The 18495-nt window shown below is 42.6% G+C and overlaps 16 non-coding genes across 16 annotated transcripts; 10 read left to right on the top strand and 6 right to left on the bottom strand.

Annotated features, from left to right (window-relative positions):
• Positions 1 to 6111: 6111 nt before the first annotated feature.
• Positions 6112 to 6221, top strand: TRNAL-CAA (transfer RNA leucine (anticodon CAA)). The gene is made up of 2 exons: positions 6112 to 6149; positions 6176 to 6221. It is a non-coding gene; the product is annotated as a tRNA-Leu (tRNA).
• Positions 6222 to 7331: 1110 nt separating this feature from the next.
• On the top strand, positions 7332 to 7441 carry TRNAL-CAA (transfer RNA leucine (anticodon CAA)). Its single transcript has 2 exons — positions 7332 to 7369; positions 7396 to 7441. It is a non-coding gene; the product is annotated as a tRNA-Leu (tRNA).
• A 762-nt stretch (positions 7442 to 8203) lies between these two features.
• On the bottom strand, positions 8204 to 8276 carry TRNAR-UCG (transfer RNA arginine (anticodon UCG)). The gene has a single exon. It is a non-coding gene; the product is annotated as a tRNA-Arg (tRNA).
• Positions 8277 to 8551: 275 nt separating this feature from the next.
• TRNAL-CAA (transfer RNA leucine (anticodon CAA)) lies at positions 8552 to 8661 on the top strand. The gene is made up of 2 exons: positions 8552 to 8589; positions 8616 to 8661. It is a non-coding gene; the product is annotated as a tRNA-Leu (tRNA).
• Positions 8662 to 9423: 762 nt separating this feature from the next.
• Positions 9424 to 9496, bottom strand: TRNAR-UCG (transfer RNA arginine (anticodon UCG)). Its single transcript has one exon. It is a non-coding gene; the product is annotated as a tRNA-Arg (tRNA).
• Positions 9497 to 9771: 275 nt separating this feature from the next.
• Positions 9772 to 9881, top strand: TRNAL-CAA (transfer RNA leucine (anticodon CAA)). The gene is made up of 2 exons: positions 9772 to 9809; positions 9836 to 9881. It is a non-coding gene; the product is annotated as a tRNA-Leu (tRNA).
• A 762-nt stretch (positions 9882 to 10643) lies between these two features.
• Positions 10644 to 10716, bottom strand: TRNAQ-UUG (transfer RNA glutamine (anticodon UUG)). Its single transcript has one exon. It is a non-coding gene; the product is annotated as a tRNA-Gln (tRNA).
• A 275-nt stretch (positions 10717 to 10991) lies between these two features.
• Positions 10992 to 11101, top strand: TRNAL-CAA (transfer RNA leucine (anticodon CAA)). The gene is made up of 2 exons: positions 10992 to 11029; positions 11056 to 11101. It is a non-coding gene; the product is annotated as a tRNA-Leu (tRNA).
• Positions 11102 to 12211: 1110 nt separating this feature from the next.
• On the top strand, positions 12212 to 12321 carry TRNAL-CAA (transfer RNA leucine (anticodon CAA)). The gene is made up of 2 exons: positions 12212 to 12249; positions 12276 to 12321. It is a non-coding gene; the product is annotated as a tRNA-Leu (tRNA).
• Positions 12322 to 13431: 1110 nt separating this feature from the next.
• Positions 13432 to 13541, top strand: TRNAL-CAA (transfer RNA leucine (anticodon CAA)). Its single transcript has 2 exons — positions 13432 to 13469; positions 13496 to 13541. It is a non-coding gene; the product is annotated as a tRNA-Leu (tRNA).
• Positions 13542 to 14303: 762 nt separating this feature from the next.
• On the bottom strand, positions 14304 to 14376 carry TRNAR-UCG (transfer RNA arginine (anticodon UCG)). The gene has a single exon. It is a non-coding gene; the product is annotated as a tRNA-Arg (tRNA).
• Positions 14377 to 14651: 275 nt separating this feature from the next.
• Positions 14652 to 14761, top strand: TRNAL-CAA (transfer RNA leucine (anticodon CAA)). Its single transcript has 2 exons — positions 14652 to 14689; positions 14716 to 14761. It is a non-coding gene; the product is annotated as a tRNA-Leu (tRNA).
• A 762-nt stretch (positions 14762 to 15523) lies between these two features.
• TRNAR-UCG (transfer RNA arginine (anticodon UCG)) lies at positions 15524 to 15596 on the bottom strand. Its single transcript has one exon. It is a non-coding gene; the product is annotated as a tRNA-Arg (tRNA).
• Positions 15597 to 15871: 275 nt separating this feature from the next.
• Positions 15872 to 15981, top strand: TRNAL-CAA (transfer RNA leucine (anticodon CAA)). Its single transcript has 2 exons — positions 15872 to 15909; positions 15936 to 15981. It is a non-coding gene; the product is annotated as a tRNA-Leu (tRNA).
• Positions 15982 to 16743: 762 nt separating this feature from the next.
• On the bottom strand, positions 16744 to 16816 carry TRNAQ-UUG (transfer RNA glutamine (anticodon UUG)). Its single transcript has one exon. It is a non-coding gene; the product is annotated as a tRNA-Gln (tRNA).
• A 275-nt stretch (positions 16817 to 17091) lies between these two features.
• Positions 17092 to 17201, top strand: TRNAL-CAA (transfer RNA leucine (anticodon CAA)). The gene is made up of 2 exons: positions 17092 to 17129; positions 17156 to 17201. It is a non-coding gene; the product is annotated as a tRNA-Leu (tRNA).
• The last annotated feature ends 1294 nt before the right edge of the window (positions 17202 to 18495 follow it).

Raw genomic sequence — 18495 nt, 5'->3', positions numbered from 1 at the left:
CGAATCGGTTGAAACTAAGGACTTAGCCCCTGCAGTAATTGCCATGTTCAATGAGCTACTCCAGAAAGACAAGGATGCCCCTCTGGAACTTGATCGAATCCACAGAGCCCTTGGCCCCAAGAATCCGAACTTAGAGCACCCAAGAGATGTGATCTGCAGAGTTCACTTTTATGCAGTTAAAGACGCCATCATGCAGGCTGCACGCTCTCAAAATGCAGTATACTTCAATGGCACCGCTGTGTCCCTACTCCCTGATATATCTAAACTGACTCTGGACATGCGATGCATCTCATGAAGGGAAATCTGTGATTTTTCGCACGCTGGGGGATCTTCCCAGGTTCCTCGGAACTTTTGAACTACCTCAGATCTCCATCCCAGACTGGCCACTTCACGCAGCCACCCCTGGCTTCCAAATTGCAACAGGATGGCAGAAACGCACGAAGAAGAACAAGAGATCCAAACCGGACTTCCCCACTACGACAGACGGCTGAACTCAGCTTAATGATGTCTGACCTATTTCCATAGATTTCTCACAGGTCCCAGACCGGTGCAGACGTCCCTGCTAGCAGTTACTGTTGGAACACTTTATTACTAACCCATTTTTTCTCTCCTTAAAACATAGGTTTTATGTTAATGTTCCATCCCCCTTGCTCCCTGTGAAGGGAGATTGCCTGTGATAATAGACCACATACCTCCCCAGTCCTCAATCACCTTCAACCTTACCATCCCCCCTCATCCCCCCCATCCCTCCCCTCCCCCATCCCTCTCATCCCTCTCATCCCTCTCATCCCTCTCCTCCCCCTCCCCCCATGCATCCCTTATTAAAACTGTTAATATTGTGTAGCTGGATATGGAAGCCCTCTGGGCTGCTTATAAACTGACATGTTCTATGAGATAGGTCCTCCTTGGCTAAGATGTGTACCTATTCAGTATTCACGTAGCAGCACAGAGTCCTGAGAAGTTATGTTTATAGTTCTTACATTCTGAATCTTTGATAAATATTGCCCGGCGTGTGCGGGCTCCTCTGTGCATAATCCGCTGTACCCCCCACTTAGGCCCTTCAGCGCCCACAGCGGTATTAGCTGAAATGTTGTTAACAACACTACTAGTGAGGCTTTTTCGGCCTCGTTCTCCTCCCTTTCCTTCTGCACTTCTTTTCTTACTTCTCCACTTAACTCTTTTCTCCAGTCTCGCCACTAGAGGTCTTCCATTTCCCTCTTTCCCCCCCCACCTCCCATACTTTTGAGACAGCGAGCTTCCATGGTCCTTATTATCACACACACAGTAAATTTATTCTTACATGGCAGTACAACCCTCCCTAAAGATCTCCTCGCTTAATTGCAGAGGTCTCAACGTCCCGGAGAAAAGACGACAAATATTATATCATTTCCATAAAATAAAAACCCAAATCCTCCTCCTACAGGAAACTCACTTTAGAACAGACAAATGTCCACAACTCCTCCATAAACAATATCCTGTGTGGTTCCATAGTACCAACCCCTCCGCAAAATCTAAAGGGGTTTCAATAGCATTTCACGCTTCCTTCACTCCAGATGTCCTCGACACATATGTTGATCCCTTGGGAAGATATATTTTTCTTAAATTGTCTTATCTAAATACCATTTACACTGTCATTAACATATATTCTCCCAACCAGAATCAACAACAATTCCTCTCATCAGTGATCTCCCGTCTGAAAAGATTCTGCATGGTCAACATGATCCTGGGAGGGGACCTCAATGCCGCCCTGATACCTCGCCTTGATTCATCCACCGGTAAGTCCTCGATCTCCCCGACCTCCCTGACCAACATCAGAGCATTACTATCTGACCTATCCTTGGTAGACACCTGGAGGATGTTACATCCTAACACCAAAGACTACACATTCTTTTCCCCCCGCACATAATTCCTACAGTAGACTGGACTACCTTTTCGTTTCCCAATCTTTATTAGATTACTCACCCTCTGCCTCTATTGGTCTCACCCTTTGGTCAGACCACGCCCCCATACACTTGAGCCTAGGACATATTCCAACACGCAAACGGAGCTCCTCCTGGAGACTTAACGATAATTTATTATTCGATTCCGTATGCTCGCAGGATATTATACAGACCATCAGACACTTTATCGCGGATCATGCCCAAGACAACACTAACTCGCTCACTAAATGGGAGGCGCTTAAATGCGTACTCAGAGGCAAATTAATCCAACATGGAGCCCGACTGAAACATGCCTGCACTGCGGATATAACACGACTTCTCTCCACCATTGCCAAACTAGAAGAATCGCACAAAACAGACCCAACTAGCTCATCTCTCCTAGAACTCACCAACGCGAGAAGAGACCTCCTGCTTATTTTCGCAGAAAAGTCACTTATCGCCCGAGACAAGGGAAGGTTCAACCATTACTCACAAGCTAATAAATGTGGCCGACACCTAGCGCACACCCTCCAACCACGCCAAGCCAGGCGACCTATACCGCTAATAAACTCCCCCGTTAAAGGTAAACTCATGCAGAACTCAGCAATTGCCGAGGAATTTCGCACATACTACTCCGCTCTTTATAATCTCACTCCCCAGAATCCACGTACTACGCCTACCCCACAGGACTTGTCCTCCTACATCCAAGAGACAGCACTCCCATCTCTTCCTCTTTCGGATACGGGGGACCTTGAGACCTCCCTGTCCGAAGAGGAATTCCTATTCGCTATTAAAAATCTTAAGAACGGCAAAAGTCCGGGTCCAGACGGATTCTCTCCCCGTTTCTATAAAACGTTTGCGCCGCAACTATCCCCACTACTAGCAAAGGCGTTTAATGCCATTGATGAAAACATTTCCCTGTCCCCATCCATACTCCAAGCCCAGATAGTTGTCATCCCTAAACCCGGAAAAGACCCCTCCATTTGCCCCAATTATAGACCAATATCCCTTCTAAATGTTGATCTAAAATTGTATGCTAAGATCCTTGCAAATCGCCTCTCCCCTCTGCTACCACAAACCATACATAAAGACCAGGTGGGCTTCGTTCCTGGCCGTGAAGCCAGGGACAATACCACCAAGACCATACATCTGATCACATATGCTCACCGTCACCATATACCTGCTTGCCTTCTCTCCTGCGATGCAGAGAAGGCCTTTGATAGGGTCAGCTGGTCTTTTCTCCGAGCCACCCTTTCCCAACTGGGTCTTGGCCCGAAAATGTTGACGCGTATCATGTCCCTCTATTCCGCACCCTCCGCCACAGTACTAGTAAATGGTATCCAGTCAGAAAAATTTATGATATCTAACGGCACCAGACAAGGCTGTCCTCTCTCCCCCCTCCTATTCGCCCTAGTAATTGAGCACCTAGCACAGGCCATAAGATCTAACCCTAATATACAGGGGATACAAACCCCTTCGTCCCACTGTAAACTCTCCTTATACGCCGACGATCTCCTTCTCTACGTCACACAACCCCACATCAGCATACCCTCCATACTGGCCGAGATAGACAGATTTGGTAGTCTTAGTAATTATAAGCTAAACATCTCTAAAACGGAAGCCCTAAACCTCTCACTATCACACGCTACCCTCGCCTCCCTCAAATCTAACTTCTCGTTTCAATGGCGACCTAATTCCATCTCTTATTTAGGCACAGCTATACCCAAACAAACCTCCGACATATATTCTCTGAACTTTAGCCCCTTACTTCAAAAACTGAGGAAGTTGACTGAAGAACGAACAGACCTACCTTTATCCTGGATAGGACGTATCAACACGTTAAAAATGGACATACTCCCCAAGTTATTATACCTATTCCAAGCCCTACCCATCGCTCTTCCCTCTATGTACTTCCGCACCCTCCGTTCGATGGCTACCAAATTCATCTGGAAAGGCAATCACCCAAGACTGAAACACAAACTCTTATGCTCTCCTATCACCAAAGGGGGTTTGGGCCTACCTGACTTTGAAATGTATCATACGTCCGCAGTCCTATCCCGTATCCTTGAGTGGTTCCCTCGCCCTATGACCAAAGTAGCCACGACGGTAGAACAGGACCTATCTACATACGACCTACGAGCGCTTCTTTGGGGCTATGGAGGGATATATAAATCCTTATCGACATTATCCCCCCTTACTAGGGATGCTCTGACAATCTGGTACCGCAAAAGAGACACACTCTCACTATCCTCGGAACCTAGCCCCCTTACTCCCTTGTTTGACAACCCAAACCTTCCTGAAGGACACTCAACCCACTCTTTAGACGTATACAATAGAGATTTATGGCCCACTGCCCGCCAATTTGTCGACTGCACCCTAGGCACCTTCCTATCCACCCCCACAGACGTCTACTCCATGATAACATGGCTCACTCGCGGACACCTAAACTCCTATTGTAAGACCCTACATGATTCCAGACAAACACATAGACCCTTGACTGGGTTTGAACAACTATGTACCCTCCCCGAAACTCCACGACACACCTTATCATTGATATATTAATCAATTATAGACCATATCCACGAAGCTCTACCTAACTATACTACTAAATGGTCAGCGGAGGTTGGGAAAGATATAACTGAGGAGGAATGGGGGAAAGCCTTCCTCTTCACGAACAAAACCTCCATATCAAGTTATACACAAGAGAAAAACTACAAATTGATGTCGAGGTGGTATCGGGTCCCAACTACTCTCAGGATCATGTTCCCATCTAACTCAGACAGATGCTGGAGATGCAACACAATGGAAGGTACTTATATACACATCTGGTGGGAATGTGATAGTATCCTCCAATTCTGGACTCAAATTTTTCAAATTTACTCTGAAATCTACAACAAGCCACTATTACCATCACCCTCTATAGCCCTCCTATCCATCCTCCCAGGGACAATCAAATCGCAAAAAAACGGCCTTCTGAAATTTTTTGTTAGTGCTGGTAGACAACTCATACCCAGACACTGGAAAACTACTACGCCCCCCTCCTTAATAGAATGGGTCGGAGAAGTAAACTATTACATGCTAATGGAGGAAATGCAGGCCCAAGCCCTAGACAAATATGCCAAATTCTCTTTTGTCTGGAGTATCTGGAGGAGTTACTCTACCTCAGACAAACTCAAACAAAGACTCTCGGCTAAAAACCCCTCTAAGGACTGAACAACCCTAACCCATTACACTCTTTATTTATAGTAAAGACCCTATATATATATAGACCGAAGCTCGCTGTCTCCTTACCTCCCTACCCCCCCACCCCCCTCCCCTTTCTATTTTCTTCCTATTCTATACCCATTCCGCCTTTTTCTACTCTGTCTTTCCTACCTTTCCCCTTTCCTAGATCTCCAATATAATCTTTTTAGATGCAATATAAATATAAGATCTCCCATGGAAACGGAGATCCAAATCTTTGATACTGACCATACCAATGTAACCTATGCACATGTTGATTATTCTAGACTACCTATGTTTAGGGGTGCAGCAGGCTCCCAAAGGGGCATCCCAACATAGAGTAGTTAATGCTTATATGTTAACATACACTTGTTGTACAGGTTTAAAGTATTACCTCACCTATAACAACCCTGATACCTGTAAGCGTTTGCACTATTTCAATATATAAAAGATATAACTGTTTATTAGGAGACTATATGTCAGGTAACTGACACTGTTTACACTCCTTTATTCTGTCTTTTTTTTCAATGTTTATATTTTTTATATTCTTGCAAAACATCAATAAAAACTTATTGAACCATAATTTAAAAGGAGCAAGAATTTACAAGGAAAGGTCACAGAAACTGGAAAGCAGCATAGAAAACCCTTATCTTCTGATCCGAAGTCAGACACCTTATCCATTAGGCCACACGGTCTGCCACAGGGCCACCATTTTTGTTTGTGGTGTGCGAATCAGCCAAACACTTGAAGATCACCTGGGACATCTTCTTCTACTTGCTTTGCTCAAGCAGATTTGGTAGAAAGGATCTGAAAAGTTTGACTTGGTGCCAAGGTCATGCTTTATGAAGTGCATTTGCAAAAGGGCCTAGGTGCAGAGTGTTAATACAGCTCCTTGACAGTGGTAATAGATCAACAGAGTACTAAGAGTAGATGATATTTCTAGAGGCAACCGAAAGCATCAAAACGTCTTGTCAGGATGGCCGAGTGGTCTAAGGCGCCAGACTCAAGAAATGTTTCTTCACGTTGTGTGGGTGTTCTGGTCTCCAAATGGAGGCATGGGTTCAAATCCCATTTCTGACAAAAAGTTTACACATTTAGCTTGAACTAGAATGACCACTTCCACTGTGTTTTCATGTTACCATGTCACTGACAAAAAAACAAAAACAAAGAATCCCAAAACTTTACAGATCCTTCATAAAGATCAAATTCTTCTGAAAACTCTGCTAGGCCGTGCTGTAAAATCTCTTATTTCACGTGCAACTTTAGTCAGAAAAGTAAGTCTTGCTAGATCTCTTCACATTGGCCTGTTTTGCATGTATAGTTATGTAAAACATTACAAATAAGTGTCCATACGCTTGAAAATCCAGTAATACACTGTTTCACCCTGCTCTGCACATACTCAGTTGCTCTCCCATTTTACGCATATTTGGGCACTGCTGAGTTTGGAGAGGCTAATCTATTGACAGCCTTAAAGCTCAATTAAACCCTCCTATCCTTTACAGCCAATGAAGCTGCTTCTGTTTAAACTGCAACGGCCATGGTGCTGCACATGTGATCAGTTCTGACACCAGCCATTTGATGGTTTGACAGTTTGGTTGAGAAAACAAGCAAATGTGACAGTTATCAATCCCAGGATTTCAGGATTCTAACTGTTTTTTGAAACTGTTAAATCAATTGGTTTAGCTCCACTTTATGATTTACTGCTGTTTGGGGGCTCTGGGCTTCAGCAAAATAGTAGCCTTTAGCAAGAAGCAAGTTGTTATGGGTAAAGTTGCGATTTAATTTAAAAGGAGCAAGAATTTGCAAGGAAAGGTCACAGGAACTGGAAAGCAGCATAGAAAACGACCACGAAGGGACTCAAACCCTGAATCTTCTGATCCGAAGTCAGATGCTTTATCCATTAGGCCACGCGGTCTGCCACAGGACCACCATTTTTGTTTGTGGTGTGCGGATCAACCAAACACTTGAAGATCACCTGGGACATCTTCTTCTACTTGCTTTGCTCAAGCAGATTTGGTAGAAAGGATCTGAAAAGTTTGACTTGGTGCCAAGGTCATGCTTTATGAAGTGCATTTGCAAAAGGGCCTAGGTGCAGAGTGTTAATACAGCTCCTTGACAGTGGTAATAGATCAACAGAGTACTAAGAGTAGATGATATTTCTAGAGGCAACCAAAAGCATGAAAACGTCTTGTCAGGATGGCCGAGTGGTCTAAGGCACCAGACTCAAGAAATGTTTCTTCACATTGTGTGGGTGCTCTAGTCTCCAAATGGAGGCATGGGTTCAAATCCTGTTTCTGACAAAAAGTTTACACATTTAGCTTGAACTAGAATGACCATTTCCACTGTGTTTTCATGCTACCATGTCACTGACAAGAAAACAAAAACAAGGAATCCCAAAACTTTGCAGATCCTTCATAAAGATCAAATTCTTCTGAAAACTCTGCTAGGCCATGCTGTAAAATCTCTTATTTCACGTGCAACTTTAGTCAGAAAAGTAAGTCTTGCTAGATCTCTTCACATTGGCCTGTTTTGCATGTATAGTTATGTAAAACATTACAAATAAGTGTCCATACACTTGAAAATCCAGTAATACACTGTTTCACCCTGCTCTGCACATACTCAGTTGCTCTCCCATTTTACGCATATTTGGGCACTGCTGAGTTTGGAGAGGCTAATCTATTGACAGCCTTAAAGCTCAATTAAACCTTCCTATCCTTTACAGCCAATGAAGCTGCTTCTGTTTAAACTGCAACGGCCATGGTGCTGCACATGTGATCAGTTATGACACCAGCCATTTGATGGTTTGACAGTTTGGTTGAGAAAACAAGCAAATGTGACAGTTATCAATCCCGGGATTTCAGGATTCTAACTGTTTTTTGAAATTGTTAAATCAATTGCTTTAGCTCCGCTTTATGATTTACTGCTGTTTGGGGGCTCTGGGCTTCAGCAAAATAGCAGCCTTTAGCAAGAAGCAAGTTGTTATGGGTAAAGTTGCGATTTAATTTAAAAGGAGCAAGAATTTGCAAGGAAAGGTCACAGGAACTGGAAAGCAGCACAGAAAACGACCACGAAAGGACTCGAACCCTCAATCTTCTGATCCGAAGTCAGATGCCTTATCCATTAGGCCACGCAGTCTGCCACAGGGCCACCATTATTGTTTGTGGTGTGCGGATCAGCCAAACACTTGAAGATCACCTGGGACATCTTCTTCTACTTGCTTTGCTCAAGCAGATTTGGTAGAAAGGATCTGAAAAGTTTGACTTGGTGCCAAGGTCATGCTTTATGAAGTGCATTTGCAAAAGGGCCTAGGTGCAGAGTGTTAATACAGCTCCTTGACAGTGGTAATAGATCAACAGAGTACTAAGAGTAGATGATATTTCTAGAGGCAACCGAAAGCATCAAAACGTCTTGTCAGGATGGCCGAGTGGTCTAAGGCGCCAGACACAAAAAATGTTTCTTCACATTGTGTGAGTGTTCTGGTCTCCAAATGGAGGCATGGGTTCGAATCCCATTTCTGACGAAGAGTTTACACATTTAGCTTGAACTAGAATGACCACTTCCACTGTGTTTTCATGCTACCATGTCACTGACAAGAAAACAAAAACAAAGAATCCCAAAACTTTGCAGATCCTTCATAAAGATCAAATTCTTCTGAAAACTCTGCTAGGCCATGCTGTAAAATCTCTTATTTCACGTGCAACTTTAGTCAGAAAAGTAAGTCTTGCTAGATCTCTTCACATTGGCCTGTTTTGCATGTATAGTTATGTAAAACATTACAAATAGGTGTCCATACACTTGAAAATCCAGTAATACACTGTTTCACCCTGCTCTGCACATACTCAGTTGCTCTCCCATTTTACGCATATTTGGGCACTGCTGAGTTTGGGGAGGCTCATCTATTGACAGCCTTAAAGCTCAATTAAACCCTCCTATCCTTTACAGCCAATGAAGCTGCTTCTGTTTAAACTGCAACGGCCATGGTGCTGCACATGTGATCAGTTATGACACCAGCCATTTGATGGTTTGACAGTTTGGTTGAGAACACAAGCAAATGTGACAGTTATCAATCCCGGGATTTCAGGATTCTAACTGTTTTTTGAAACTGTTAAATCAATTGGTTTAGCTCCACTTTATGATTTACTGCTGTTTGGGGGCTCTTGGCTTCAGCAAAATAGCAGCCTTTAGCAAGAAGCAAGTTGTTATGGGTAAAGATGCGATTTAATTTAAAAGGAGCAAGAATTTGCAAGTAAAGGTCACAGGAACTGGAAAGCAGCATAGAAAACGACCACGAAGGGACTCGAACCCTCAATCTTCTGATCCGAAGTCAGACGCCTTATCCATTAGGCCACGCAGTCAGCCACTGTGCCACCATTTTTGTTTGTAGTGTGCGAATCAGCCAAACACTTGAAGATCACCTGGGACATCTTCTTCTACTTGCTTTGCTCAAGCAGATTTGGTAGTAAGGATCTGAAAAGTTTGACTTGGTGCCAAGGTCATGCTTTATGAAGTGCATTTGCAAAAGGGCCTAGGTGCAGAGTGTTAATACAGCTCCTTGACAGTGGTAATAAATCAACAGAGTACCACGAGTAGATGATATATCTAGAGGCAACCAAAAATATCGAAATGTCTTGTCAGGATGGCCGAGTGGTCTAAGGCGCCAGGCTCAAGAAATGTTTCTTCACATTGTGTGGGTGTTCTGGTCTCCAAATGGAGGCGAGGGTTCAAATCCCACTTCTGACAAAAAGTTTACACATTTAGCTTGAACTAGAATGACCACTTCCACTGTGTTTTCATGCTACCATGTCACTGACAAGAAAACAAAAACAAAGAATCCCAAAACTTTGCAGATCCTTCATAAAGATCAAATTCTTCTGAAAACTCTGCTAGGCCATGCTGTAAAATCTCTTATTTCACGTGCAACTTTAGTCAGAAAAGTAAGTCTTGCTAGATCTCTTCACATTGGCCTGTTTTGCATGTATAGTTATGTAAAACATTACAAATAAGTGTCCATACACTTGAAAATCCAGTAATACACTGTTTCACCCTGCTCTGCACATACTCAGTTGCTCTCCCATTTTACGCATATTTGGGCACTGCTGAGTTTGGAGAGGCTAATCTATTGACAGCTTTAAAGCTCAATTAAACCTTCCTATCCTTTACAGCCAATGAAGCTGCTTCTGTTTAAACTGCAACGGCCATGGTGCTGCACATGTGATCAGTTATGACACCAGCCATTTGATGGTTTGACAGTTTGGTTGAGAACACAAGCAAATGTGACAGTTATCAATCCCGGGATTTCAGGATTCTAACTGTTTTTTGAAACTGTTAAATCAATTGGTTTAGCTCCGCTTTATGATTTACTGCTGTTTGGGGGCTCTGGGCTTCAGCAAAATAGTAGCCTTTAGCAAGATGCAAGTTGTTATGGGTAAAGTTGCGATTTAATTTAAAAGGAGCAAGAATTTGCAAGGAAAGGTCACAGGAACTGGAAAGGAGCACAGAAAACGACCACGAAAGGACTCGAACCCTCAATCTTCTGATCCAAAGTCAGACGCCTTATCCATTAGGCCACGCAGTCTGACGCAGGGCCACCATTTTTGTTTGTGGTGTGCGGATCAGCCAAACACTTGAAGATCACCTGGGACATCTTCTTCTACTTGCTTTGCTCAAGCAGATTTGGTAGAAAGGATCTGAAAAGTTTGACTTGGTGCCAAGGTCATGCTTTATGAAGTGCATTTGCAAAAGGGCCTAGGTGCAGAGTGTTAATATAGCTCCTTGACATTGGTAATAGATCAACAGAGTACTAAGAGTAGATGATATTTCTAGAGGCAACCGAAAGCATCAAAACGTCTTGTCAGGATGGCCGAGTGGTCTAAGGCACCAGACACAAAAAATGTTTCTTCACATTGTGTGGGTGTTCTGGTCTCCAAATGGAGGCATGGGTTCAAATCCCATTTCTGACAAAAAGTTTACACATTTAGCTTGAACTAGAATGACCACTTCCACTGTGTTTTCATGCTACCATGTCACTGACAAGAAAACAAAAACAAAGAATCCCAAAACTTTGCAGATCCTTCATAAAGATCAAATTCTTCTGAAAACTCTGCTAGGCCATGCTGTAAAATCTCTTATTTCACGTGCAACTTTAGTCAGAAAAGTAAGTCTTGCTAGATCTCTTCACATTGGCCTGTTTTGCATGTATAGTTATGTAAAACATTACAAATAAGTGTCCATACACTTGAAAATCCAGTAATACACTGTTTCACCCTGCTCTGCACATACTCAGTTGCTCTCCCATTTTACGCATATTTGGGCACTGCTGAGTTTGGAGAGGCTAATCTATTGACAGCCTTAAAGCTCAATTAAACCTTCCTATCGTTTACAGCCAATGAAGCTGCTTCTGTTTAAACTGCAACGGCCATGGTGCTGCACATGTGATCAGTTATGACACCAGCCATTTGATGGTTTGACAGTTTGGTTGAGAAAACAAGCAAATGTGACAGTTATCAATCCCGGGATTTCAGGATTCTAACTGTTTTTTGAAACTGTTAAATCAATTGGTTTAGCTCCGCTTTATGATTTACTGCTGTTTGGGGGCTCTGGGCTTCAGCAAAATAGTAGCCTTTAGCAAGATGCAAGTTGTTATGGGTAAAGTTGCGATTTAATTTAAAAGGAGCAAGAATTTGCAAGGAAAGGTCACAGGAACTGGAAAGCAGCACAGAAAACGACCACGAAAGGACTCGAACCCTCAATCTTCTGATCCGAAGTCAGTTGCCTTATCCATTAGGCCACGCAGTCTGCCACAGGGCCACCATTTTTGTTTGTGGTGTGCGGATCAGCCAAACACTTGAAGATCACCTGGGACATCTTCTTCTACTTGCTTTGCTCAAGCAGATTTGGTAGAAAGGATCTGAAAAGTTTGACTTGGTGCCAAGGTCATGCTTTATGAAGTGCATTTGCAAAAGGGCCTAGGTGCAGAGTGTTAATACAGCTCCTTGACAGTGGTAATAGATCAACAGAGTACTAAGAGTAGATGATATTTCTAGAGGCAACCGAAAGCATCAAAACGTCTTGTCAGGATGGCCGAGTGGTCTAAGGCGCCAGACACAAAAAATGTTTCTTCACATTGTGTGAGTGTTCTGGTCTCCAAATGGAGGCATGGGTTCAAATCCCATTTCTGACAAAGAGTTTACACATTTAGCTTGAACTAGAATGACCACTTCCACTGTGTTTTCATGCTACCATGTCACTGACAAGAAAACAAAAACAAAGAATCCCAAAATTTTGCAGATCCTTCATAAAGATCAAATTCTTCTGAAAACTCTGCTAGGCCGTGCTGTAAAATCTCTTATTTCACGTGCAACTTTAGTCAGAAAAGTAAGTCTTGCTAGATCTCTTCACATTGGCCTGTTTTGCATGTATAGTTATGTAAAACATTACAAATAAGTGTCCATACGCTTGAAAATCCAGTAATACACTGTTTCACCCTGCTCTGCACATACTCAGTTGCTCTCCCATTTTACGCATATTTGGGCACTGCTGAGTTTGGAGAGGCTAATCTATTGACAGCCTTAAAGCTCAATTAAACCCTCCTATCCTTTACAGCCAATGAAGCTGCTTCTGTTTAAACTGCAACGGCCATGGTGCTGCACATGTGATCAGTTCTGACACCAGCCATTTGATGGTTTGACAGTTTGGTTGAGAAAACAAGCAAATGTGACAGTTATCAATCCCAGGATTTCAGGATTCTAACTGTTTTTTGAAACTGTTAAATCAATTGGTTTAGCTCCACTTTATGATTTACTGCTGTTTGGGGGCTCTGGGCTTCAGCAAAATAGTAGCCTTTAGCAAGAAGCAAGTTGTTATGGGTAAAGTTGCGATTTAATTTAAAAGGAGCAAGAATTTGCAAGGAAAGGTCACAGGAACTGGAAAGCAGCATAGAAAACGACCACGAAGGGACTCAAACCCTGAATCTTCTGATCCGAAGTCAGATGCTTTATCCATTAGGCCACGCGGTCTGCCACAGGACCACCATTTTTGTTTGTGGTGTGCGGATCAACCAAACACTTGAAGATCACCTGGGACATCTTCTTCTACTTGCTTTGCTCAAGCAGATTTGGTAGAAAGGATCTGAAAAGTTTGACTTGGTGCCAAGGTCATGCTTTATGAAGTGCATTTGCAAAAGGGCCTAGGTGCAGAGTGTTAATACAGCTCCTTGACAGTGGTAATAGATCAACAGAGTACTAAGAGTAGATGATATTTCTAGAGGCAACCAAAAGCATGAAAACGTCTTGTCAGGATGGCCGAGTGGTCTAAGGCACCAGACTCAAGAAATGTTTCTTCACATTGTGTGGGTGCTCTAGTCTCCAAATGGAGGCATGGGTTCAAATCCTGTTTCTGACAAAAAGTTTACACATTTAGCTTGAACTAGAATGACCATTTCCACTGTGTTTTCATGCTACCATGTCACTGACAAGAAAACAAAAACAAGGAATCCCAAAACTTTGCAGATCCTTCATAAAGATCAAATTCTTCTGAAAACTCTGCTAGGCCATGCTGTAAAATCTCTTATTTCACGTGCAACTTTAGTCAGAAAAGTAAGTCTTGCTAGATCTCTTCACATTGGCCTGTTTTGCATGTATAGTTATGTAAAACATTACAAATAAGTGTCCATACACTTGAAAATCCAGTAATACACTGTTTCACCCTGCTCTGCACATACTCAGTTGCTCTCCCATTTTACGCATATTTGGGCACTGCTGAGTTTGGAGAGGCTAATCTATTGACAGCCTTAAAGCTCAATTAAACCTTCCTATCCTTTACAGCCAATGAAGCTGCTTCTGTTTAAACTGCAACGGCCATGGTGCTGCACATGTGATCAGTTATGACACCAGCCATTTGATGGTTTGACAGTTTGGTTGAGAAAACAAGCAAATGTGACAGTTATCAATCCCGGGATTTCAGGATTCTAACTGTTTTTTGAAATTGTTAAATCAATTGCTTTAGCTCCGCTTTATGATTTACTGCTGTTTGGGGGCTCTGGGCTTCAGCAAAATAGCAGCCTTTAGCAAGAAGCAAGTTGTTATGGGTAAAGTTGCGATTTAATTTAAAAGGAGCAAGAATTTGCAAGGAAAGGTCACAGGAACTGGAAAGCAGCACAGAAAACGACCACGAAAGGACTCGAACCCTCAATCTTCTGATCCGAAGTCAGATGCCTTATCCATTAGGCCACGCAGTCTGCCACAGGGCCACCATTATTGTTTGTGGTGTGCGGATCAGCCAAACACTTGAAGATCACCTGGGACATCTTCTTCTACTTGCTTTGCTCAAGCAGATTTGGTAGAAAGGATCTGAAAAGTTTGACTTGGTGCCAAGGTCATGCTTTATGAAGTGCATTTGCAAAAGGGCCTAGGTGCAGAGTGTTAATACAGCTCCTTGACAGTGGTAATAGATCAACAGAGTACTAAGAGTAGATGATATTTCTAGAGGCAACCGAAAGCATCAAAACGTCTTGTCAGGATGGCCGAGTGGTCTAAGGCGCCAGACACAAAAAATGTTTCTTCACATTGTGTGAGTGTTCTGGTCTCCAAATGGAGGCATGGGTTCGAATCCCATTTCTGACGAAGAGTTTACACATTTAGCTTGAACTAGAATGACCACTTCCACTGTGTTTTCATGCTACCATGTCACTGACAAGAAAACAAAAACAAAGAATCCCAAAACTTTGCAGATCCTTCATAAAGATCAAATTCTTCTGAAAACTCTGCTAGGCCATGCTGTAAAATCTCTTATTTCACGTGCAACTTTAGTCAGAAAAGTAAGTCTTGCTAGATCTCTTCACATTGGCCTGTTTTGCATGTATAGTTATGTAAAACATTACAAATAGGTGTCCATACACTTGAAAATCCAGTAATACACTGTTTCACCCTGCTCTGCACATACTCAGTTGCTCTCCCATTTTACGCATATTTGGGCACTGCTGAGTTTGGGGAGGCTCATCTATTGACAGCCTTAAAGCTCAATTAAACCCTCCTATCCTTTACAGCCAATGAAGCTGCTTCTGTTTAAACTGCAACGGCCATGGTGCTGCACATGTGATCAGTTATGACACCAGCCATTTGATGGTTTGACAGTTTGGTTGAGAACACAAGCAAATGTGACAGTTATCAATCCCGGGATTTCAGGATTCTAACTGTTTTTTGAAACTGTTAAATCAATTGGTTTAGCTCCACTTTATGATTTACTGCTGTTTGGGGGCTCTTGGCTTCAGCAAAATAGCAGCCTTTAGCAAGAAGCAAGTTGTTATGGGTAAAGATGCGATTTAATTTAAAAGGAGCAAGAATTTGCAAGTAAAGGTCACAGGAACTGGAAAGCAGCATAGAAAACGACCACGAAGGGACTCGAACCCTCAATCTTCTGATCCGAAGTCAGACGCCTTATCCATTAGGCCACGCAGTCAGCCACTGGGCCACCATTTTTGTTTGTAGTGTGCGAATCAGCCAAACACTTGAAGATCACCTGGGACATCTTCTTCTACTTGCTTTGCTCAAGCAGATTTGGTAGTAAGGATCTGAAAAGTTTGACTTGGTGCCAAGGTCATGCTTTATGAAGTGCATTTGCAAAAGGGCCTAGGTGCAGAGTGTTAATACAGCTCCTTGACAGTGGTAATAAATCAACAGAGTACCACGAGTAGATGATATATCTAGAGGCAACCAAAAATATCGAAATGTCTTGTCAGGATGGCCGAGTGGTCTAAGGCGCCAGGCTCAAGAAATGTTTCTTCACATTGTGTGGGTGTTCTGGTCTCCAAATGGAGGCGAGGGTTCAAATCCCACTTCTGACAAAAAGTTTACACATTTAGCTTGAACTAGAATGACCACTTCCACTGTGTTTTCATGCTACCATGTCACTGACAAGAAAACAAAAACAAAGAATCCCAAAACTTTGCAGATCCTTCATAAAGATCAAATTCTTCTGAAAACTCTGCTAGGCCATGCTGTAAAATCTCTTATTTCACGTGCAACTTTAGTCAGAAAAGTAAGTCTTGCTAGATCTCTTCAAATTGGCCTGTTTTGCATGTATAGTTATGTAAAACATTACAAATAAGTGTCCATACACTTGAAAATCCAGTAATACACTGTTTCACCCTGCTCTGCACATACTCAGTTGCTCTCCCATTTTACGCATATTTGGGCACTGCTGAGTTTGGAGAGGCTAATCTATTGACAGCTTTAAAGCTCAATTAAACCTTCCTATCCTTTACAGCCAATGAAGCTGCTTCTGTTTAAACTGCAACGGCCATGGTGCTGCACATGTGATCAGTTATGACACCAGCCATTTGATGGTTTGACAGTTTGGTTGAGAACACAAGCAAATGTGACAGTTATCAATCCCGGGATTTCAGGATTCTAACTGTTTTTTGAAACTGTTAAATCAATTGGTTTAGCTCCGCTTTATGATTTACTGCTGTTTGGGGGCTCTGGGCTTCAGCAAAATAGTAGCCTTTAGCAAGATGCAAGTTGTTATGGGTAAAGTTGCGATTTAATTTAAAAGGAGCAAGAATTTGCAAGGAAAGGTCACAGGAACTGGAAAGGAGCACAGAAAACGACCACGAAAGGACTCGAACCCTCAATCTTCTGATCCAAAGTCAGACGCCTTATCCATTAGGCCACGCAGTCTGACGCAGGGCCACCATTTTTGTTTGTGGTGTGCGGATCAGCCAAACACTTGAAGATCACCTGGGACATCTTCTTCTACTTGCTTTGCTCAAGCAGATTTGGTAGAAAGGATCTGAAAAGTTTGACTTGGTGCCAAGGTCATGCTTTATGAAGTGCATTTGCAAAAGGGCCTAGGTGCAGAGTGTTAATATAGCTCCTTGACATTGGTAATAGATCAACAGAGTACTAAGAGTAGATGATATTTCTAGAGGCAACCGAAAGCATCAAAACGTCTTGTCAGGATGGCCGAGTGGTCTAAGGCACCAGACACAAAAAATGTTTCTTCACATTGTGTGGGTGTTCTGGTCTCCAAATGGAGGCATGGGTTCAAATCCCATTTCTGACAAAAAGTTTACACATTTAGCTTGAACTAGAATGACCACTTCCACTGTGTTTTCATGCTACCATGTCACTGACAAGAAAACAAAAACAAAGAATCCCAAAACTTTGCAGATCCTTCATAAAGATCAAATTCTTCTGAAAACTCTGCTAGGCCATGCTGTAAAATCTCTTATTTCACGTGCAACTTTAGTCAGAAAAGTAAGTCTTGCTAGATCTCTTCACATTGGCCTGTTTTGCATGTATAGTTATGTAAAACATTACAAATAAGTGTCCATACACTTGAAAATCCAGTAATACACTGTTTCACCCTGCTCTGCACATACTCAGTTGCTCTCCCATTTTACGCATATTTGGGCACTGCTGAGTTTGGAGAGGCTAATCTATTGACAGCCTTAAAGCTCAATTAAACCTTCCTATCGTTTACAGCCAATGAAGCTGCTTCTGTTTAAACTGCAACGGCCATGGTGCTGCACATGTGATCAGTTATGACACCAGCCATTTGATGGTTTGACAGTTTGGTTGAGAAAACAAGCAAATGTGACAGTTATCAATCCCGGGATTTCAGGATTCTAACTGTTTTTTGAAACTGTTAAATCAATTGGTTTAGCTCCGCTTTATGATTTACTGCTGTTTGGGGGCTCTGGGCTTCAGCAAAATAGTAGCCTTTAGCAAGATGCAAGTTGTTATGGGTAAAGTTGCGATTTAATTTAAAAGGAGCAAGAATTTGCAAGGAAAGGTCACAGGAACTAGAAAGCAGCATAGAAAACGACCATGAAAGGACTCGAACCCTCAATCTTCTGATCCGAAGTCAGACGCCTTATCCATTAGGCCACGCAGTCTGCCACAGGGCCACCATTTTTGTTTGTGGTGTGCGGATCAGCCAAACACTTGAAGATCACCTGGGACATCTTCTTCTACTTGCTTTGCTCAAGCAGATTTGGTAGAAAGGATCTGAAAAGTTTGACTTGGTGCCAAGGTCATGCTTTATGAAGTGCATTTGCAAAAGGGCCTAGGTGCAGAGTGTTAATACAGCTCCTTGACAGTGGTAATAGATCAACAGAGTACCACGAGTAGATGATATATCTAGAGGCAACCAAAAATATCAAAATGTCTTGTCAGGATGGCCGAGTGGTCTAAGGCGCCAGACTCAAGAAATGTTTCATCACATTGTGTGGGTGTTTTGGTCTCCAAATGGAGGCATTGGTTCAAATCCCATTTCAGACAAAAAGTTAGAATGACCACTTCCACTGTGTTTTCATGCTACCATGTCACTGACAAGAAAACAAAGAATCCCAAAA

Source organism: Aquarana catesbeiana, linkage group LG12, assembly GCF_042186555.1.
Source record: "Aquarana catesbeiana isolate 2022-GZ linkage group LG12, ASM4218655v1, whole genome shotgun sequence".
NCBI classification, from domain to species: Eukaryota; Metazoa; Chordata; class Amphibia; order Anura; family Ranidae; genus Aquarana; species Aquarana catesbeiana.
Note: the sequence above shows the minus strand (reverse complement) of the source record. Positions and strands in the feature narration are given on the sequence as shown.